General features: G+C 41.1%; 1 protein-coding gene across 1 annotated transcript in view; it reads right to left on the reverse strand.

Moving 5' to 3' along the window:
* cntn3b (contactin 3b) overlaps positions 1-24,030 on the reverse strand; it is a 519,637-nt gene that overhangs the window by 285,691 nt on the left and 209,916 nt on the right.

A 24,030-nucleotide genomic window follows, 5' to 3' on the forward strand; every position in this document is an offset into this window, starting at 1 on the left:
AGACATTTAATATTCAAACTCAGACTTTTTTTTTGTTTTTGAAATGGATGCCTGCAATGTATTTCAAAAAAGTTGGGACGGGGCAACAGAAGACTGGGAAAGTTGATGAATGCTCAAAGAACACCTAATTGGAAACAGGTGAGTGTCATGATTGGGTATAAAAGGAGCATCCTCAAAAGGCCCAGCCGTTCACAAGCAAAGATGGGGTGAGGATCACCACTTTGTGAACAACTGTGTGAAAAAATAGTCCAACAGTTTAAGAACAATGTTTCTCAATGTTTAACTGCAAGGAATTTAGGGATTCCATCATCTACAGTCCATAATATAATCAGAAGATTCAGAGAATCTGGAGAACTTTCTACACGTAAGCGGCAAGGCCAAAAACATTGAATGCCCGATCCATCAGGCAGCACTGCATTAAAACCGACATCATTATGTAAAGGATCTTACCGCGTGGGCTCAGGAACACTTCAGAAAACCATTGTCTGTTAACATAGTTTGTTGCTACATCTACAAGTGCAAGTTAAAACCCTACTATGCAAAGCGAAAGCCACACGACAACATCCAGAAACACCACCGCCTTCTCTGGGCCCAAGCTCATTTGAAATGGACAGACACAAAGTGAAAAAGTGTACTGTGATCTGATGAGTCCACATTTCACATTGTTTTTGGAAATCATGGACGTCATGTCTTCTGGACAAAAGAGGAAAAACACCATCCAGATTGTCACCAGTGCAAAGTTAAAAAGCCAGCATCAGTGATGGTATGGGGGTGTGTTAGTGCCCATGGCATGGGTGACTTACACATCTGTGATGGAACCATGAATGCTAAAAGGTACATCCAGGTTTTGGCGCAACACATGCTGCCATCCAAGCAACGTCTTTGTCAGGGACATCCCTGCTTATTTCAGCAAGACAATGCCAAGCCACATTCTGCACGTGTTACAACAGTGTGGCTTCATAGTAAAAGAGTGTGGGTACTAGACTGGCCTGCCTGCAGTCCAGACCTGTCACCCATTGAAAATGTGTGGTGCATTATGAAGCGCAAAATACCACGATGGAGACCCCGGACTGTTGAACAACTGAAGTCGTACATCAAGCAAGAATGGGAAAGAATTCCACCTACAAAGCTTCAACAATTAGTGTCCTCAGTTCCCAAATGCTTATTGAGTGTTGTTAGAAGGAAAGGTGATGTAACACAGTGGTAAACAAACCACTGTCCCAGCTTTTTTGAAATGTGTTGCAGGCATCCATTTCAAAATGAGCAAATATTTGCACAAAAACAATAAAGTTTATCAGTTTGGATATTAAATATCTTGTCTTTGTGGCGTATTCAATTGAATATCGGTTGAAGTGGATTTGCAAATCATTATACTCTGTTTTTATATACATTTCACACAACGTCCCAACTTCATTGGAATTGGGGTTGTACCAAGGAGGCCCACTACTTATGCAACCCATCATTGTGGCATTTATATTTTTAATTCCTTTATATCAAATTTCAGAGATTTGCTATGAGTTTGATTTTAAGGAAGATGATTTGCAAATGATTGTATTCTGTTTTTATTTACATTTTACACAACGTCTCAACTTCATTGGACTTGGGGTTGTATGTAAAGTAATGGTGAGTGTGCTAGAGAGGTGGAGAAGAAAGTGCAGGCACGGTGGGATGGGTGGAAGAAGGTGACAGGAGGAATTTATGATAGAATGATATCAACAAGAGTGAAAACTAAAGTTTACAAGACAGTAGGGAGACCAGCTATGTTGTACACCTTTGAGACTATGGTGGTTAAAAAAAAACAAAAAACAAAAAAAACAGGAGTCAGAGCTGGAAATGCTATGTTTTTCTTTGCGTGTGATGATGATTTAGTCTATGAGCCAGTAATCAATTTTGACCTAATCGGGACCAGTAAGGTGACGAAACAGTACTTAGAATCCAGCCTCATTGCACCATGGCCATGTATGATAACCATCCCAGGGTGGTAGTTGTAGCCAGGTAGGTGTCAAATAAGAATTACACAGAAGTCAAAATGTAAAAATGCTCCAGTCATGTTAAAAACTATACCACATTATTTGTCTGATAATACCAATTCCAAAAATGTATAGTTTGAACTATCTATGACTGAATGTTCTGGAGTTATGGGGTAAAAACAGCAAAAATTGTGAGAATGGTTAGTTTCAGTTTGTACAGGGGTCAAAAGTTAAATTTGCTCCAATTTCAGTCAAAAAAACAAACAAAAAAATACAAATTATTCGTTGAAATAAAAGGAGTAATAAATGAAATAGTTTTGACTGTGTTGAATATTTGGTCTCCAAAGTAAAGGTCAAACAAGGTCATACATTGGATTCTATGATATGTGACATACATGATAACTAAGCATGACAGATGGTGTAAACTATACCTTTTTAAAACACAATAAAACAAAAATAAAAAAGGATCACTAAAATGCACTAAAAAAATCTAACTAAGCCTTGTTGGTGTCAAAAGCCAAAGGAGGCTGCCTCCCTAACACCCAGTGGCAAGCTGTTCCACAGTTTGGGAGCAACAACAGAAAAAGCCCTGTCTCCCCTGAGCTTTCTTTTCAACCTTGGCACTTGTGAGGAGCAGCTGGTCAGCCGACCTGAGAGACTGACTAGGCACATAAGGCTGAAGAAGCCCAGATTGGTAAGAAGGAGCTAAACCATGGAGGGATTTAAAAACGAACATAAGAATTTTAAAATGAACCCTAAAATGAACTGGCAACCAGTGAAGTGCGGCCAAGACAGGAGTCATATGCTCCCTCATCCGAGACCCTGTCAAAAGCTGTGGAACAGCATTCTGAACCAACTGCAGATGGGAGAGAAGTGTCTAATTTAGTCCCACATAGCGTGAATTGCAGTAATCCAGGTGAAATGACACAAAAAACAAGAAAGAAAGAAAAGAAAAAAGAAAAAATGTTTCACTGTTGCCAAATGCCTCAATAAAAACCAGATTTCACCACTGCTGCAATTTTACTGTCCAATTTAAGATTGCCATCCATCTTAAAACCAAGATTAACAATAACCGGTTTAAAATATGCTTCCAGGGGTCCCAAATCGACAGAGGAGGGCTCACAATGACTATGTTGTCCAAAAAAACGCTACCTATGTTTTCTTTTTATTAAAACAAGAAATTCAAGGCAAGCCAGGCTTTAATAACCTCTTAAAATGCTAGGAGCCATTTCAATGACTGACCATCCTTCTGAGTCACAGGCAAATAAATCTGGCAATCATATGCATAACAGTGGAATAAAATCCCATGTCTTCTAAAAATAGTCCCCAGAGGCAATAAGTATAGAGAGAAAAGCAAAGGCCCCAAGATAGAGCCCTGTGGAACATGACAAAAGAACTACAGAAGATTCAAAGCCACCAATATTCACAGAAAATGTCTTGTCTTTCAAACAGGACCAGAACCAATTAAGCACAGTACCATCAATGCCCACCAAGTGATGTAGTTGAGATAATAAAATACCATGATCAACCATATTGAATGCAGCCGTGAAATCGAGCAAACCCAAGATAACACCATTCCCATCATCACATGTGAGGAAAATGTCATTAAAGACCTTAACTAACACTGACTCTGTGCTATGAAATGGCTTAAAACCTGACTAAAACTACTCCAGAATCCCATTTTCATAAAAAAAAAAAAAATTGCTTAATTGGCAATAAATATTTTTTTCTTTCAAATCCTTAGACAAAAAGGCAGTTTAGAAATGGGCCTGTACTTAGCCAAAACCGTATGATCAAGACTGGGGTTTTAAGCACAGGCACATGTTTAAATTTTGCCGGAACCACCCCGGAAGACAAACTATGATTTATAATTGCAAGCACTGGCTGCCCGATACAAAACAAAATTTCTTTTAAAAATCGTGGAGAGACAGGATCATAAAAAGAACCAGATTTGATGTGTCCTACTACATCCTTTACAAATGAAAAGATCACAGATTCAAACTGAATCAAGTGACAGGACAAGAAACCAAAGCTGAAGCTAAAATAGATAATAAATAATAAATAATATTATCAACCTTTTCCAAAGCGGGCAAAATTGTTGCACATATCTGGGGAGGCATCCAAATCAATCAATCAATCAATCAATTTATTTATATAGCGCCAAATCACAACAAACAGTTGCCCCAAGGTGCTTTATATTGTAAGGCAAGGCCATACAATAATTACGTAAAAACCCCAACGGTCAAAACGACCCCCTGTGACCAAGCACTTGGCGACAGTGGGAAGGAAAAAGTCCCTTTTAACAGGAAGAAACCTCCAGCAGAACCAGGCTCAGGGAGGGGCAGTCTTCTGCTGGGACTGGTTGGGGCTGAGGGAGAGAACCAGGAAAAAGACATGCTGTGGAGGGGAGCAGAGATCAATCACTAATGATTAAATGCAGAGTGGTGCATACAGAGCAAAAAGAGAAAGAAACACTCAGTGCATCATGGGAACCCCCCAGCAGTCTACGTCTATAGCAGCATAACTAAGGGATGGTTCAGGGTCACCTGATCCAGCAAAAAGGAAAGTTTTAAGCCTAATCTTAAAAGTAGAGAGGGTGTCTGTCTCCCTGATCTGAATTGGGAGCTGGTTCCACAGGAGAGGAGCCTGAAAGCTGAAGGCTCTGCCTCCCATTCTACTCTTACAAACCCTAGGAACTACAAGTAAGGCTGCAGTCTGAGAGCGAAGCGCTCTATTGGGATGATATGGTACTATAAGGTCCCTAAGATAAGATAGGACCTGATTATTCAAAACCTTATAAGTAAGAAGAAAATATTTAAATTCTATTCTAGAATTAACAGGAAGCCAATGAAGAGAGGCCAATATGGGTGAGATATGCTCTCTCCTTCTAGTCCCCGTTAGTACTCTAGCTGCAGCATTTTGAATTAACTGAAGGCTTTTCAGGGAACTTTTAGGACAACCTGATAATAATGAATTACAATAGTCCAGCCTAGAGGAAATAAATGCATGAATTAGTTTTTCAGCATCACTCTGAGACAAGACCTTTCTGATTTTAGAGATATTGCGTAAATGCAAAAAGCAGTCCTACATATTTGTTTAATATGCGCTTTGAATGACATATCCTGATCAAAAATGACTCCAAGATTTCTCACAGTATTACTAGAGGTCAGGGTAATGCCATCCAGAGTAAGGATCTGGTTAGACACCATGTTTCTAAGATTTGTGGGGCCAAGTACAATAACTTCAGTTTTATCTGAGTTTAAAAGCAGGAAATTAGAGGTCATCCATGTCTTTATGTCTGTAAGACAATCCTGCAGTTTAGCTAATTGGTGTGTGTCCTCTGGCTTCATGGATAGATAAAGCTGAGTATCATCTGCGTAACAATGAAAATTTAAGCAATGCCGTCTAATAATACTGCCTAAGGGAAGCATGATGTGCGACTTGATGTAGCTTAATCATCATATTTAAGATCGAAGCATTAATTAATGGTAGGGCTTCCTTGAGCAGCCTGGTAGGAATGGGGTCTAATAGACATGTTGATGTTTTGGAGGAAGTAACTAATGAAAATAACTCAGACAGAACAATCGGAGAGAAAGAGTCTAACCAAATACCGGCATCACTGAAAGCAGCCAAAGATAACGATACGTCTTTGGGATGGTTATGAGTAATTTTTTCTCTAATAGTTAAAATTTTATTAGCAAAGAAAGTCATGAAGTATTACTAGTTAAAGTTAAGGAATACTCGCTCAATAGAGCTCTGACTCTTTGTCAGCCTGGCTACAGTGCTGAAAAGAAACTGAGGTGTTCTTATTTTCTTCAATTAGTGATGAGTAGTAAGATGTCCTAGCTTTACGGAGGGCTTTTTTTTTATAGAGCAACAGACTGTTTTTCCAGGCTAAGTGAAGATCTTCTAAATTAGTGAGACGCCATTTCCTCTCCAACTTACGGGTTATCTGCTTTAAGCTGCGAGTTTGTGAGTTATACCACAGAGTCAGGCACTTCTGATTTAAAGCTCTCTTTTTCAGAGGAGCTACAGCATCCAAAGTTGTCTTCAATGAGGATGTAAAACTATTGACGAGATACTCTATCTCACTTACTGTGTTGGTATATGGCATTAGAGAACATAAAGAAGGAATCATATCCTTAAACCTAGTTACAGTGCTTTCTGAAAAACTTCTAGTGTAATGAAACTTATTCCCCACTGCTGGGTAGTCCATCAGAGTAAATGTAAATGTTATTAGGAAATGATCAGACAGAAGGGAGTTTTCAGGGAATACTGTTAACATACATACATTCTGTGCAATATCTAATACAGAGTCAATGATCTTGAACAACACATATTGGTTGTGACCATGAGAGGAAATAATATTTGCAAAATATTCCCTTCTTGCCTCCTTTAGGGCCCCTTCACACACATTGTGAAGTTTGGACAGCATTTGGACGAAAACGGCAAAACAGCACAAAACAGTTCTAAATTAGCGCACCACGAAACATTGCGTCAATGGGCAGGCATGCACAAACTCAGTGCAAGAGTTCATGCATGTGCCGGTGTCCTTTGGGCAGGAACAGTTGTTTGTCCATGTCCGTCCAAACACAATACGTGGTGTTGAGCTGGAATGTCCAGATCCACAGATTTCCACAGCTGCTTCAGTGGAAGGACACGCCTCCTGTCCATCTCAGCGCACCATCAAAGCCACACTCATGTGGGACTTAGGACAAATTGCTCTGCAAGTACGAAAGTGATTGTCTGCAGTCTGCTGTCGTGCCAAGGATGCGACTGGCCACACATTTTCTAAGTGCCATGTGAGGGGTGTTAGATGTTTGTGTCACCTGGAATTTGGCCGGCACCTGCCGCGAGAGGCTGCGATTGATTCGCACAGAGCACACTTTGTCTTTCAGGTGCTTGTGTGTGCAAATAGTTGTAGCAACAGGTGTACAAGGCATTGGAGGCAGGGACGACATTACACGGTTTGTAATGTCGAGTCCTGTGTCATACACACTAAGTGTGCACTTCGTCCAAACTTCTCACTATGTGTAAATGGGCCTTCTTTGTGGTCTGACAGCAGTGCCAAGAGTTTTTCAAGGTTTGAAAAGAGTCCTGTAATCTGTCCCTTTTCCACTTGTGCTCAGCTCAGTGACATTTCCTCCTGGGATGAGGAGTTCTGTCATTTAACCAAGGCTCAGAATTAGCCATGGATCACCGATACTATACCTTTTTGGAATTGTTATTATCAAACAAATAATGTGGTATAGTTTTTAATATGATTGGAGCATTTTTATATTTTGACCTGCATGTAATTCTACATTGACCCCTACCTGGCAATAACTACCACCCTGGGATGGTTATCATACATTTTTGTGTATGCCATGGTAGACTGAGGTTGGATTCTAAGTGTTGTTTTGTAACCACAAGTGGTACCGAAAACCTTCTTGGCCCATGGACTAATGGACAGGATTACCAATGAACACATCAGGGGTACAGCTCGGGGAGGACGGTTGGGAGACAAAGTCACAGAGCTCAGACTGAGATGGTATGGGCATGTGCAGAGGAAGGAGAGAGAATAGGGGAGGACATGCTGGTGGATTGTGTGACAAAAGAGATGCAGAGCACAGGGTGATATGGAGATGGATGATCTGTGGCCCCTGTGATGTTAAGTTGACTCCAAACGAGAGCAGCTAAAAGATAAAAGGGAAAAAATGTTGATGGACATATAAATACTGAGGTTTACCAGTCACTGTTGTTATTGTTTAAGGTATGCTATTGACATGAAATTTTCATGAGATATCGGGAACAACCCAAATCAAATCAAAACAAATAATTACAGAAATTAAGTTATGTGTAATAAAATTGAATGACACAGGGGAAAAACAAAATATTGAACACGCTTACTGAAGTTTATTTCATACAGACACATAATGACATCAAGACACATCTTGTATGAAGAAACTAGTGACATGCATTGCTCAGGTGTAATTTTTGCTCATTATTCTGCACAAACAGTCTTCAAATCAATCAATCAATCAATCAATCAATCAATTTTTTTATATAGCGCCAAATCACAACAAACAGTTGCCCCAAGGCGCTTTATATTGTAAGGCAAGGCCATACAATAATTATGTAAAACCCCAACGGTCAAAACGACCCCCTGTGAGCAAGCACTTGGCTACAGTGGGAAGGAAAAACTCCCTTTTAACAGGAAGAAACCTCCAGCAGAACCAGGCTCAGGGAGGGGCAGTCTTCTGCTGGGACTGGTTGGGGCTGAGGGAGAGAACCAGGAAAAAGACATGCTGTGGAGGGGAGCAGAGATCGATCACTAATGATTAAATGCAGAGTGGTGCATACAGAGCAAAAAGAGAAAGAAACAGTGCATCATGGGAACCCCCCAGCAGTCTACGTCTATAGCAGCATAACTAAGGGATGGTTCAGGGTCACCTGATCCAGCCCTAACTATAAGCTTTAGCAAAAAGGAAAGTTTTAAGCCTAATCTTAAAAGTAGAGAGGGTGTCTGTCTCCCTGATCTGAATTGGGAGCTGGTTCCACAGGAGAGGAGCCTGAAAGCTGAAGGCTCTGCCTCCCATTCTACTCTTACAAACCCTAGGAACTACAAGTAAGCCTGCAGTCTGAGAGCGAAGCGCTCTATTGGGGTGATATGGTACTATGAGGTCCCTAAGATAAGATGGGACCTGATTATTCAAAACCTTATAAGTAAGAAGAAGAATTTTAAATTCTATTCTAGAATTAACAGGAAGCCAATGAAGAGAGGCCAATATGGGTGAGATATGCTCTCTCCTTCTAGTCCCCGTTAGTACTCAAGCTGCAGCATTTTGAATTAACTGAAGGCTTTTTAGGGAACTTTTAGGACAACCTGATAATAATGAATTACAATAGTCCAGCCTAGAGGAAATAAATGCATGAATTACTTTTTCAGCATCACTCTGAGACAAGACCTTTCTGATTTTAGAGATATTGCGTAAATGCAAAAAAGCAGTCCTACATATTTGTTTAATATGCGCTTTGAATGACATATCCTGATCAAAAATGACTCCAAGATTTCTCACAGTATTACTAGAGGTCAGGGTAATGCCATCCAGAGTAAGGATCTGGTTAGACACCATGTTTCTAAGATTTGTGGGGCCAAGTACAATAACTTCAGTTTTATCTGAGTTTAAAAGCAGGAAATTAGAGGTCATCCATGTCTTTATGTCTGAAAGACAATCCTGCAGTTTAGCTAATTGGTGTGTGTCCTCTGGCTTCATGGATAGATAAAGCTGGGTATCATCTGCGTAACAATGAAAATTTAAGCAATACCGTCTAATAATACTGCCTAAGGGAAGCATGTATAAAGTGAATAAAATTGGTCCTAGCACAGAACCTTGTGGAAGTCCATAATTAACTTTAGTCTGTGAAGAAGATTCCCCATTTACATGAACAAATTGTAATCTATTAGACAAATATGATTCAAACCACCGCAGCGCAGTGCCTTTAATACCTATGGCATGCTCTAATCTCTGTAATAAAATTTTATGGTCAACAGTATCAAAAGCAGCACTGAGGTCTAACAGAACAAGCACAGAGATGAGTCCACTGTCCGAGGCCATAAGAAGATCATTTGTAACCTTCACTAATGCTGTTTCTGTACTATGATGAATTCTTAAACCTGACTGAAACTCTTCAAATAAACCATTCCTCTGCAGATGATCAGTTAGCTGTTTTACAACTACCCTTTCAAGAATTTTTGAGAGAAAAGGAAGGTTGGAGATTGGCCTATAATTAGCTAAGATAGCTGGGTCAAGTGATGACTTTTTAAGTAATGGTTTAATTACTGCCACCTTAAAAGCCTGTGGTACATAGCCAACTAACAAAGATAGATTGATCATATTTAAGATCGAAGCATTAAATAATGATAGGGCTTCCTTGAGCAGCCTGGTAGGAATGGGGTCTAATAAACATGTTGATGGTTTGGATGAAGTAAACTAATGAAAATACTCAGACAGAACAATCGGAGAGAAAGAGTCTAACCAAATACCGGCATCACTGAAAGCAGCCAAAGATAACGATACGTCTTTGGGATGGTTATGAGTAATTTTTTCTCTAATAGTTAAATTTTGTTAGCAAAGAAAGTCATGAAGTCATTACTAGTTAAAGTTAATGGAATACTCAGCTCAATAGAGCTCTGACTCTTTGTCAGCCTGGCTACAGTGCTGAAAAGAAACCTGGGGTTGTTCTTATTTTCTTCAATTAGTGATGAGTAGAAAGATGTCCTAGCTTTACGGAGGGCTTTTTTATAGAGCAACAGACTCTTTTTCCAGGCTAAGAGAAGATCTTCTAAATTAGTGAGATGCCATTTCCTCTCCAACTTACGGGTTATCTGCTTTAAGCTACGAGTTTGTGAGTTATACCACGGAGTCAGACACTTCTGATTTAAAGCTCTCTTTTTCAGAGGAGCTACAGCATCCAAAGTTGTCTTCAATGAGGATGTAAAACTATTGACGAGATACTCTATCTCCCTTACAGAGTTTAGGTAGCTACTCTGCACTGTGTTGGTATATGGCATTAGAGAACATAAAGAAGGAATCATATCCTTAAACCTAGTTACAGCGCTTTCTGAAAGACTTCTAGTGTAATGAAACTTATTCCCCACTGCTGGGTAGTCCATCAAAGAAATGATCAGACAGAAGGGAGTTTTCAGGGAATACTGTTAAGTCTTCTATTTCCATACCATAAGTCAGAACAAGATCTAAGATATGATTAAAGTGGTGGGTGGACTCATTTACTTTTTGAGCAAAGCCAATAGAGTCTAATAATAGATTAAATGCAGTGTTGAGGCTGTCATTCTCAGCATCTGTGTGGATGTTAAAATCGCCCACTATAATTATCTTATCTGAGCTAAGCACTAAGTCAGACAAAAGGTCTGAAAATTCACAGAGAAACTCACAGTAACGACCAGGTGGACGATAGATAATAACAAATAAAACTGTTTTTTGGGACTTCCAATTTGGATGGACAAGACTAAGAGACAAGCTTTCAAATGAATTAAAGCTCTGTCTGGGTTTTGATTAATTAATAAGCTGGAATGGAAGATTGCTGCTAATCCTCCGCCCCGGCCCGTGCTACGAGCATTCTGACAGTTAGTGTGACTCGGGGGTGTTGACTCATTTAAACTAACATATTCATCCTGCTGTAACCAGGTTTCTGTTAGGCAGAATAAATCAATATGTTGATCAATTATTATATAATTTACCAACAGGGACTTAGAAGAGAGAGACCTAATGTTTAATAGACCACATTTAACTGTTTTAGTCTGTGGTGCAGTTGAAGGTACTATATTATTTTTTCTTTTTGAATTTTTATGCTTAAATAGATTTTTGCTGGTTATTGGTAGTCTGGGAGCAGGCACCGTCTCTACGGGGATGGGGTAATGAGGGGATGGCAGGGGGAGAGAAGCTGCAGAGAGGTTTGTAAGACTACAACTCTGCTTCCTGGTCCCAACCCTGGATAGTCACGGTTTGGAGGATTTAAGAAATTGGCCAGATTTCTAGAAATGAGAGCTGCTCCATCCAAAGTGGGATGGATGCCGTCTCTCCTAACAAGACCAGGTTTTCCCCAGAAGCTTTGCCAATTATCTATGAAGCCCACCTCATTTTTTGGACACCACTCAGACAGCCAGCAATTCAAGGAGAACATGCAGCTAAACATGCCACTCCCGGTCGGATTGGGGAGGGGCCCAGAGAAAACTACAGAGTCCGACATTGTTTTTGCAAAGTTACACACCGATTTAATGTTAATTTTAGTGACCTCCGATTGGCGTAACCGGGTGTCATTACTGCCGATGTGAATTACAATCTTACCAAATTTACGCTTAGCCTTAGCCAGCAGTTTCAAATTTCCTTCAATGTCACCTGCTCTGGCCCCCGGAAGACAACTGACTATGGTTGCTGGTGTTGCTAACTTCACATTTCTCAAAACAGAGTCGCCAATAACCAGAGTTTGATCCTCGGCGGGTGTGTCGTCGAGTGGGTAAAAATGGTTAGAAATGTGAACGGGTTGGCGGTGTACACGGGGCTTCTGTTTAGGGCTACGCTTCCTCCTCACAGTCACCCAGTCAGCCTGCTTTCCCGGCTGCTCGGGATCTGCCAGGGGGGAACTAACGGCGGCTAAGCTACCTTGGTCCGCACCGACTACAGGGGCCTGGCTAGCTGTAGAATTTTCCACGGTGCGGAGCCGAGTCTCCAGTTCACCCAGCCTGGCCTCCAAAGCTACGAATAAGCTACACTTATTACAAGTACCGTTACTGCTAAAGGAGGCCGAGGAATAACTAAACATTTCACACCCAGAGCAGAAAAGTGCAGGAGAGACAGGAGAAGCCGCCATGCTAAATTGGCTTAGAGCTAGTAGCTACGCTAAGCTAGCGGATTCCTAAAAACACGCAAAGTGAATAATGTGTAAATAATTTAGAGGTGATTCAGCAGAAGGAGTGCTTTAGTTAAGGCACGTAAAGATTACACTGGGAAACAAATCGTAATCTAGATAACTAGATCAATCTAACTGCGCAGATTAAACAGCTAACAGATACAGAAAAACACCGCTGTGCTCCGGAACAGGAAGTGATACAATACCGCAGTGAGAGCCAACCACCAGTAGAGGCAAGGTTCCACAGAACCTTCAAATCCTGAAGGTTCTGTGGAACTCTTCTATGAACTCTGATGTTTAGCGATTTTCATAGACGTTGTATTGGATTCAACTATCTGGGCCATTCTAGCAGCTTTCCTTCTCTGAAACCAGCTGAGTTTCCATGGCTGTGCATTTGAAATCACTGTGTTGCTGAAATGTCCACCCTCATTTCATTTTCATCATCCTGGTAGATTTTTCAAGAAGGTCTCAATACATTTTTCCTTCATTTATATGAAGTTTGCCAGTACCATATCCTGACAAGCAGAATAGAACTGAATAGAATAAAGCCGTTATGTCATTGTTCATACATACAACAAAATTTGTCCCCTGCATTTAACCCATCCTAATTACAATTAAGCTCCTTTCACCCTGATGGAAGCATAGAGTTGTGCATTGTGGTGTACCTACTACGCAGAGTTATGCAGCTCAGCAGCGCATTTTTGTTCCCCAGCGCAGCAATAAGTGAAAGAAATTAAACACGTTTATTTTTTTTTCTGTGTAGACCACTGGACAATTAAGGTATGCCATTTTAAGCAAGTCTGCACTTCTGCATGTAGGTCTGCGCTACACTGAGCTACTGCCTGCAAGTCTACACAGCTGCACACTGTCTGTGCAACACGGCGCTCCTGTACAAATCCAAAACCTGAGTGCTTGCATCCAGAGTGAATCAGCTGGAGGGCATGATCACACAGCCCACAGTACCTCTGTGTGCTCAGAACACGTGTGTGTGCTCAGAACAGGTAATCGAACCTCAACTCATAAATCCAGAAACAGAACAGAAACAGCAGGTCTGGGGGGAGGAGAGACACAGCACTGTCTCTCTCTCTCTCTCTCTCTCTCTCTCTCTCTCTGTGTGTGTCTGTTTAAAGCGTGATCGCTGTAGGTGCGATCATCAGACACCCTGATCGATCAGGTCTGATCAAACCTGAATATCTGTGACTCTTTTAAAGTGCGGTCGCTGTCGGTGCGATCAGACACCTAATTGCAGACAACTGGTGCTTTAAAAGCTTAAATCAGCGGATCTAATGGGAGCAACCAGTACTTTAAAAGTTTAAAGAGTCACGACACTTCATTCACGGCACAGTTTACCAGCCTACACAGGAAACAGACTGACGTTATCAGCCGTGATGAGCCAGCAGTGTGTCCCACTGTATGTTGGAAAACGTGAGTGCCAGTCTACTGTTTTCCAAGTGCAGCAGCGTGTTCTGTACAGCCGGCAGGAGTAAACTGAAAAAGATATACACAGCTGAAAACACAGAGTACGTGTGCACTGTAAACGCAACACCACGCAATTCTGCATTTGCACCGGTTTGAAACCGACGCAAATGACACAATTACGACGCAATTAGACACAATCCAACCATTGTAATTAGGAAACTGACCCACACCATGTTCCCACCTACAAACCTCTCTGTTTGTATGGCGTTTTTGGGGTGATGTACACTGTCATTTATGGTGTGTAATATGGCATCCAAAGAGTTAAATGTTCATCTGACCAGACTATATTCTATTTCACAAGCTTGCCTAAATGTTGTGCAGCAAACTTTAAGCCAGCTTCAACATGCTTTTTCTTCAGCGATGGAGTCTCGCGTGGTGAGTGTGCATGCAGGCCATGGAGGTTGAGTGTATTATTGTTTTCTTTGAAACAAATGCACCTGCTCATTCCACATCTTTCTGAAGTGATCCTTGGCTTTTGGACAACTCGTCTGATAATTCTTTTCACTCCTCTGTTAGAAATTTTGTGAGGAGCACCTGGTCATAGTCAGTTTATGGTGAAATGATGTTCTTTCCACTTTCAGATTATGCCTCACAATGCTCACTGGAACATACAGAAGTTTAGAAATCCTTCTCTAACCAATGCTAACAGTATGTTTTTGTTTTGTTTTTTTGTTTTTTTTTACAACAATAAAGTTGTGAAGAGCTGGTGAGAGGGAGCTGGTGAGAGCTCTGTGGTTTTAGCCAACATGAGATGTTTTTCTTTTTTGTCTGGCACCTTGGTAATGAAACATAATTTTATAGGACATCATTTGGGACTGAACTAGCTGATATTAATTTGCACTGACAAGGGGCAGGACAACTTTGTAATTACTGATATATTTTAGTTGGTGTTTTGGTTTTCCATTCTTTTTTGGATCTCCTTTTCTTTTGGTTTTGAATGCTATCTTTCCTGTGTCATTTAACATTATTACACATAACTTATCTATGGTTTGATTTCTTTATATGTCTGGATTATTTGGGTTGTTACCAACATCTGGAGAAAATTTCATGTCAATACCACCTTCAGAAATTATTTACTAAGAAAAATGGTGTTGTGTTCAATATTTTATTTATATATTTTACCCACTATATGAAATATTTTGTTCTACATGTACACTCTCAGTAGCTCCACTGATGTTAATTTAGATCAAACATTTACACCATTAATCAATCTAAGGTGGCATATGCAGTACACCTCCAGTGTAACTTGTCAAACTCAGAAAGGAAGGAACACAACAGAATGCATAAGTATTTGGAAGTATTGCAGTTGGCACATCTCAAAGTCAAACCTATTTTATGTTTTAGCCACCATCAGGAAGTCCAACACACAGTCCAGGAGACCTGAGCTGAGCTGAGCTCTGAGTGAATTTCTTCCGACCTTGAAGTACACATCAATTTTGCATGAGGTCTCCTCATCAAACAGACAAGAGAATGTGCTGCAGCAAAGACTCACCAGGCTTTGCTCGAGGCCACACACCCACAGAGACAGCGGTGACCATACAGGCCATGCAAACAGACAAACATGCAGCTTTGAAGCTGATAACAGAAAATCAGCTGCTGCTCAGGGTCCTCTAAAATTAAGTGTAACACCTTCCTGCTGCTGCTTTTTTTTTAAACTGATATTCATCGAGCTTTTGCACAAAATGTAACATCAAATATTCCTGCAAGAAATCTTTAAGTGGATGTGTTGTTGTGTGTCTGTGTGTATTTCTATGGGTGTTAGAAAATACTGTAGCTTGTGTGACATTAACATGTGAAGTGTTTTCAGCATGCTTTCAGTCATCAATTTTTTTTCACATTTTAGGTGTCACAGTTTCAAGATAAAATCTTTTTCCATTATTCTCTCATAACACAATATTTAAAACCCTAAAATGGGGAAGAAAAATGTTTGCATGTCTTTGTAAAGTCATAAAAATTAAATGCAGTTGTGCTCAAAAGTTTGCATACCCTGGGGGAATTTTAGATTTTTTTTTTTTGTTGTTGTTGTTGTTTGGCTATTTCTCAGAGAATATGAATGTTAACACAAAAACTTTTTTTTTTTTTCACTCATTGTTAGTGATTGTGTGTTGCCAACAACTGTGCTTACTCCTTGTAAATAATAATGACTACAGAAATTACCCAAGTGACCCTGATCAAGCATTTACATACCCTGGTGATTTTGGCCTGATAACATGCACACAAGTTGACACAAATTGGTTTGAATGGCTATAAAAGCTAACCATCCTCACCTGTGATCTGTTTTCTTGTAATCAGTGTGTGTATATAAATGGTCAGTAAGTTTCTGGGTTCCTGACAGTGTAGCACTGGATGAAAGATGAAAGGGTCTGACGTTTCTGGTTTCTGAGTTATAGGGAAAGCAAAAGAATTGTAAAAGAAAAGACAACTGAACTGTATAAAACAGGCAAGGGATATAAAAAAGGTATCCAAGGGAATGAGAATGCCAATCAGCAGTGTTCAAACTCTAACTAAGAAGTGAAAATGAGGAATTCTGTTGGAACCAAACCACAGTCATTTAGACCAACAAACATTTCAGCAACAACTGCCAGGAAAATTGTTTGGGATGCAAAAAAAACCCCCTCACAAATAGCTTCAGCTGAAATGCAGGACTCTGTTGCTGTTTCAAGATGCACAATAAGGAGGCGTATGTTGTGAAAGTGTAGGAACACGGACCCACAACAGAGGGCGTAAAAGAACGGGCAATGGATAAGCCAAACAGTAACAATTTAATGTTGTAAATTGTGCACAACGGAATACAGACAACAATCAGTTTGGGACTACAGTCAATTACACGTTGGGTGACGTGTGGGCAGGCTTGAGGATAGGAGACGCCCGTCCAGAACCGAGCCGGATCCCACACGGCCCTCACCGCCAACGGACCTGAAGAACACCGGAGCCGCCAAGTCCTGGGTCCCCAGGTGGTCACCGTCTTCAGCTGTCAGTCCTGGTACTGCTGGCAGAGACTAGAACAGCACAGGTGAGTGTGAGTACGCACACTCAGTAATCCCACAGTCTGTGTTCTTTTGGGAGGGAGCACCTCCACCTCCAGTCACACACTCGTGCAGCTCCTGTCTAACCACTTATCTGGTTGGGGTGTGAAGCGAAGCCATCGCTGATCACACCAAACGCCAATCCCACAGATAAGGCAACACCACAGGAAAACGGCTGCAAAGAAGTTCAGACTATTACTCAATGTTTTACTTCAGCAGAGAAAATTACCTCCAAGGTAGCTGATTTCTCGGCGGGGAGGTGGAGTTGCAGTCCGGCCTTTATGGTGATGGTGTTAAGTAGTGGATGAGTGACAGCTGGTACGGATGACGAGTGACAGCTGTCACTCCCGGTCACTCCGACGCCCTCTCGTGCTTGAAGCCCGCACTTCAAGCAGGGCGCCATCTTGTGGTGGTGGGCCAGCAGTACCTCCTCTTCAGCGGCCCACACAACAGCGTAGGGACGAAAAATCGGCTGTATGGTCTGAGACGCTTGAAGAAAATCTATGCAAATGCCACAAAGTATCCCAATTGCAATATGCCAAACAGCACAGAGTATAATGTCATTTGGAGTGATCAGACTCTGCCTCTGTGGAAGTGCGATCTGTTCTCTACTGCATTTAATATTATTATTATTATTTTTTATGCAGCGAGTGCGAGTTTATTTTAGAGTCACAGCTCCAATTAGACACACACAGAGAGAGAGAGAGACGGAGGGAGAGTGTGCGCGCGCGAGAGAGCGGTTTTATGTTGTGTTATTATAAGGAGTCTGATAGAGGAGAGAGAGCGGTTTTACACTCTCTCTCAGACAGAGAGAGAGAGAGAGAGAGAGAGAGAGAGAGAGAGCGCCTTTATGAAACAATGTGACACAGTGAACCAGTTATATAATTAGTCCAGTATGATAAAGTGAAGCAACGATCTTGCAGTATCTGTATCTATATAGCTCCAGAAGAACAACAGGGAGATGTGAAGTGGCGCACAGTACCGTGTTGAAGCGTGGGCGGGCTCACAATAGCAGACAGTAGCACGGCGCTGCGTGTACTCGCGTGAAGGCTCCATGCTGTGCTGTACACCGAAGAAAATTAAACACGTTTAATTTCTTCCATCCTATGCGCGTAGCCCTCAACATACTGCTGCGTATTGAGAAAAAACTCCTTGTGAAGTGGGTGGAGAGCTGCTCATTACAGCGTAGATGATACGCTGTAATGAGCAGCTCTACGAATACACCACTGTGAAAGCCCCTTTAGAGACTTCCTACCCTTAATAGCTATGGAGATATTCCAGTTGTCATTATTTCCAGAGGCAGCAAAGTACCATTTTGTGACCTGTGAGTCATTCTTAAGTGAACTTTACTACAAAGTTGACATTTTAGAATCACTGTTTTGTTATTGGCATAGTAAAGCAATCTATATCAGTTTTACTAATATATGTGAGATAGCAAATAAACGTGATAATTAACATCAGTCCTAGGCCACATGGTACACGGCAGTAGCTGAAGAAAGGATAAAAAAGTAAAAAAAATTCACAAATTGTGAAGTAAAGGTGGACAAATGATCCTGCACCTTTCCGTTCACTGAAAATCCTGCGAATCAAGAGTGCAAAAAGGAACAAAACAAAACTGAAACTAACAAAAGAAAAATGAAGCAAACATCAACCTTGATGCTTTAAAGAAAATCAAAATGAGACATTCATGATGATGTTAATGACAGCGGCTATGAGACCAAACATACATGCGAACATGTATAAATACTTAATGTAGATGACAAAACGTTCTTGCCGCAATTTCTTTATGACAGTGTTGCTTTTTGTACCACACATGTATGAGCCATCAGCGATACAAGTATGCTACGTTCAGCTCATCAGAGCTTTAGTTATTGATCTGTTCAGATATCAAGGATTCAAGGATTCAAAATAATTTTATTGTCATATGCACAAAGGAACATGTTCCCTGCACAATGAATTGTGTCTACTGTATTTAACCCATCCTAATTGCCAGTTAGGAGCAGAAGTCGCCATAAGGCGCCCGGGGACCAGCTCTAGATGTACATCCCTGCTTTAGGTCACAGCAGGGCTGAGCAAACCATGACCGACCCAAAGACAATCAACACACATGTAACAGACATAAGCCGGCCTGGTACATAAACACATATAAAAAAACAGACACAAGGTAAGGAAGAGAAAAAAAAACCCTCAAGGTCGCTGCCTTCGAGAAGCCACAACAAAGGAAAAAACTCTTATCAGCACAGAGAACAGTAAACACACAGACAAACAAGAACACAGGACGACAGCTGAGATTTGAAAATCCAGTTTATCAGAACACTCCGGTAGCAGCCCTTTTTGGCGCTAAACAATGGCCATGACTGAATCCTGGAAGGGATGGGGGTTCTCTGAGCAGTCCACTGTTCACAGTCAATGTCAGAGCTGGAGAAGCTAAGGGAGGGGGAAACCAGGGAAGCGAGGCTTGAGTGTTTAATCTTCTTGGAGGTTTTTTATCGCAGCGGCCTTGAAGTGCAGCTGTCTTGGGGAAGCCAAATGAATGTCTGATTAGCAGACGCCTGAAAGATTCCACAGTTCTGAGAACAAAGTGGCTCTCAATGCATCTGAATGTAGAAAGGAAAGGAAATGTGGTCATTTACTGATGGTCAAGGCGGTTTTCCAGCGCTGCAATCCTCCCAGAGATGGTTTCCAATGTGCGGTTAACACCCGCCGACTGAGCAGTCACTGTCCTTCCAATCGAATCAATCAAGTGCGGCAATCTGGATGGCCCAATCAAACCAGCCTCCACTTTTTTAATTTTCCAGTAAACCAGCGCTATGCCCGCGCCACACAGCAGAAAGCCGGTCACTCCCAAGCCAAATAGATACACATCTTCGACGTCCTCCACAGACAGATATCGTCAACATTCATGCATTACGTTGGACTTGGGAGGTTGGACGAAGTTGCATGACAATCAAACGGAATGCTGACATCATGGAAACTATGCAAATGATAAAGGCACTGTAACACATAACATGAATGAGGCTGAATGGCGCACGAAGGAGGATTCGAACAGCACTCATGAAAATCCAAGCCACAGTCAAATGCCGCGTACAGCAGTCGGCACAACCGTTTGGCCACAGCACATGCACTCAACAATCACTCATGCTGGAAACCCAATCAAATGATGAGGTCATACTGCTATGTGACCGTGGTTGCAACATTCGTACGGCATGCCGTATGCAGGTTGGACCATTCGGACTGCAGTCGAGAGGCTGCACGAAATGATCCATCACACTGGACCCTGGCTGAATGTCAGAAAATTTTAGACAAATAGGGAAGCATTGTGGAGTTTTGTGCTATGTCCTTCTTTTTATATTTTTCTTCTTCATTTTTCCTGTTTTGTACTGTGTACTGTGCAGACTACCTCAATTCTGGAGCTGCTACAATGCCGACTGTGCGTGATCTGTTCATGATGGCTTTGAACCACATTCTGGCCATTTGGACACCATTCATTCATGCCTGGCCGAAATACTATTCCTCCAGAATGTGACTCGATTTTTTCGGTCTTTTCAGCCTGTTTCAGTCTGATTTGCCCACATTCATGTTATGTGTGAATGCAACTTAAGGCACTGTCAAGACAGAAAGTGAAATGGAAGAGTTGTCATCAGGATTCGTTCACATTTTTCAGCAATTTGAAAATTCTGATGAAGCGCCAGCTGCAGGAACAAAGCTAGACGACAGTTAAATGATCCTCCGAAAGTCATCATAAGCCCAGATTTCTTGTTTTGTTTGGGCTTTGCTGTCTGACGTTAGTGTTGTGTGACCAGGGCTTTAAGTCACTTATGTAGCGAAGTGGACCTTGAAGAATGATGGAGCCTACCTAAGACCAGTATGAAGATTCCATTTGTGGTGGCTTGAAAGATGTGCTCAACTGTGCAAAATAAAATCAACTTTGGAATCACTTTCAACAGCTCCCCCAATGACCCCCCCCCCCCCCCCCCCCCCCAGGGCAGAAGTGTCAAACTGATTCCAGAAAGGGCCAACAAGGTGCAGGTTTTCTTTGCAGCCACCCACTCTACCAGGTGGCTTCACTGATTAGCATTACTTGACATTACTATCACCTGGTGGAGTCAGTAGTTGCAAAGAAAACCTACAATCTCTTGGCCCTTTCTGGAATCAGTTTGAGACCTCTGCCCTAGGAGTTGCAGCATTTGCAACACTTAAGAATGGTATTTCAGTGATCCCTGACTTCAGGCCCGGTGCCAGAAAAAAATATTAAGGGAGCGATGAGTTTATCACAGGGGGCGGGGGCGGGGTCGCCCCCCCCCCCAAAAAAGTGCGCACCAGAGGAGACGTGCCTCTGAGCGTGCGTAATGAATTGGGTGCGCTCCTGGAAAGCTCGTGTATTTAGGCTACACCGTTGTAAGAGACTGACTGAGTAAGAGTAAAGAGTGATGACCGTATTTTTTTAATTATTATTTGAACGTATAGACCCTCGGTCAAGTGATCTCCGGCATACCACACAGAGCCGGTGTTCTGTCGAGATGAGGTGCGCCAACTTTAGACACTCTGAGCTGTGACGTACCTTCGTGTTGTCCAATAGGAATGACGCGTCGCGCCAAAACATGGAAGACTCGTGGCAGAAACCACTGATCTGTACAAAATGGATCGGACCTATCTGATTGGTGCAGAAACCACTGATCTGTACAAAATGGATTGGACCAGTCTGATTGGTGCAGAAACCACTGATCTGTACAAAACATTAACGTGTGACAGGACTGCTCATTTAGAGAGCAGTTTTCTGAAGAAAAATCATTGGAAATGTTTTTTTGTTGTTGTTTGTTACCTCAAAATTTCTGATTACTGTTAAAAAAAAGTTTAGAACACTTATAATTAAAATAGCTAAATAAATCAATAAATGGTTCTTTAGAAACCTTTCATCTGTAAATTAAAACCACCTGTTATTTCATATTAGATAATTTCTTGTTTAACATAAGGAACCTCAGATATTTATTTTTAGACAAATAAAATAACATGGAAACTTGTATATTTTTTAAGTCTGGTAGGTTAATTATATCTCATTTCAACCAGAAAAACAAACACTAAATAAATACAAATGTTTATAAATGCAAAAGGAAATAATTTAACAATGACTGCAGTGTGATTGTAAAGTAGGATTTCTGTGACATAAACCTCATGATGAATTTTTTTATTGTCATTTAAACTTGTAATTTTGTCAAAATATGTAATTGCCTTTAATGTTATCAGGACAGAGTCATTTCTAAAATATGAATTTGAGCACAATAAGTGGAGAGCTTCTACTTGTGCAAATGTCTTTTGACTTTGATTCGTGGACATTTTTAATGATCTGTTCATTTATTGTTAAAATATAAAATGAAACAGCTTTTTTAAACATAATAAAATAGTTGCTGTTCAAAGAGCCTTTTATTTAGAAGCAGGTGATGTTCTGCTGGATTCTCTGGACCAGATGAAGGTCTCTTCTGCAGTTTTTAACTCTGGTGGTGTTGCTGAAAAGCAGAGATGTTTTCTTTCGACTGGACTTCGCGGTGTTCAGCTCATCAATGGAAGTTTGGTTGTCTGCACAGCAAATGTTCCTGACTGGGACAAATAAAAATATTTATTTAAATATAAAGAAACACTAAACAGTTTATACATAAAAAGGGGGAAAAACAGCAAAAAAAAAAAAAAAAAAAAGATGGAAAAAAACACCCCAAAAAATAAGTTATTAAAAGTTGAGCTTTTGTGGTGTCTGAAAAAAGCTGTAGCTTTACTTGGTAAAAATAAAAAAAGACTGAACCATTTACAAATTAAAAGTGTTCACTCAGATCAACTGTGCTAAAAGGCTAAGCTAACGTTAGCCGATCATTAAACCTTCACAGTTCAGTAAACGTCATGTTTTATTTTTACATTATTCTCACCTCACTAAAGCTGCAGAACTAAACTCCGTTGGGCAAACTGGGACTTCGCATATATCCAACAAGTGGGAGATTTCGGACCGAGTGGGTTTGCTCCATCACCCCGGCGGCCTGGATCGCTCTGCACAGTGATGATGCCTGAAGGCCGGCTTCTCCGTGCGGGTCGGCCCGCTGTCGCGGTTCGATCGATATCCCACCAAGACATCAGTCCTCCCTCGGTCGGTGTCACTCCAAAAAGTAGCTGAAAAAAGCTTCTGGCAGCAGGGTGATGGGAGAATCGTTCTACTGCTGTTTTTTAAGTTTTTTTTGTGGTTCAGGCGACGCAAATTCAAGATGGTGATCACTGAACTTTATTCAGGTTGTGAAAACAGCCAGAGTGTGACGTAGCAATCTCCCCTTGCCGCTTCCGAAGCGACGCATCTGACGTCACGACGCGTTGGAAACGCACCGCCCTCTGCCGCACTGACAAGCGCAACTCTCAACCTATCCAATCTCTTGAACACAGACACACTCCATATCCGTTTGTTTTAAAATTAATTACTTTAGTTAATTAATTTGGTTTATTTGTTAAATACGTGATATTATTGAATAACTAATATTTTGCTATATTTTCCAGTATTTCTTTTTCTTTCTTTTTTATTTTTTTGATAACTCTAATATCCGAGGGGGCGAGGTTGATGACGTGAGGGGGGGTCGCCCCCAAACGCCCCCTCATGGCGCCGGCTATGCCTGACTTGAGACATAAAACCTTTTGTACTCAAGATGGAAAATAAACCTCTCTGGGCTCCTGGACTATGATTAAATACAACCTAAAATTCTAAAAACATGCAGAAAAAATGAAAAAAAATCATGCAGATTTAAATGATGTCTTTTGAAAGGTTCTTTATAGAAATGCTGAAGCATATGATTTTCTTTGGACGAATGTGAAGAAAAAATGCCTGATTGAGGAAGGAGAACATGTATTATCCAGCCCAGTCTCACATTTTTTTTTTTTTTTTGTGCGCCTGTCACGAAATGAGTCAAATTTTCGTGTCAAATTACTAATCCTACTCCTTCCCCCAACCTTAACCATAACCAACCCCTTGGTTATGTCTGAAATTAAAAGTGAAGCGGCCACACTGATGTCCTGTAAGAGCACCTTCAGCCTTCAGCCAAGTGAAGCGGCCACTTCATTTTTAATTTCATGCAGCCATCACGGAATGAATTAGAATGAATTTGTGCTGCCGTGATGAA

The sequence above is a fragment of the Thalassophryne amazonica genome, chromosome 3 (assembly GCF_902500255.1).
Source record: "Thalassophryne amazonica chromosome 3, fThaAma1.1, whole genome shotgun sequence".
NCBI lineage: Eukaryota > Metazoa > Chordata > Actinopteri > Batrachoidiformes > Batrachoididae > Thalassophryne > Thalassophryne amazonica.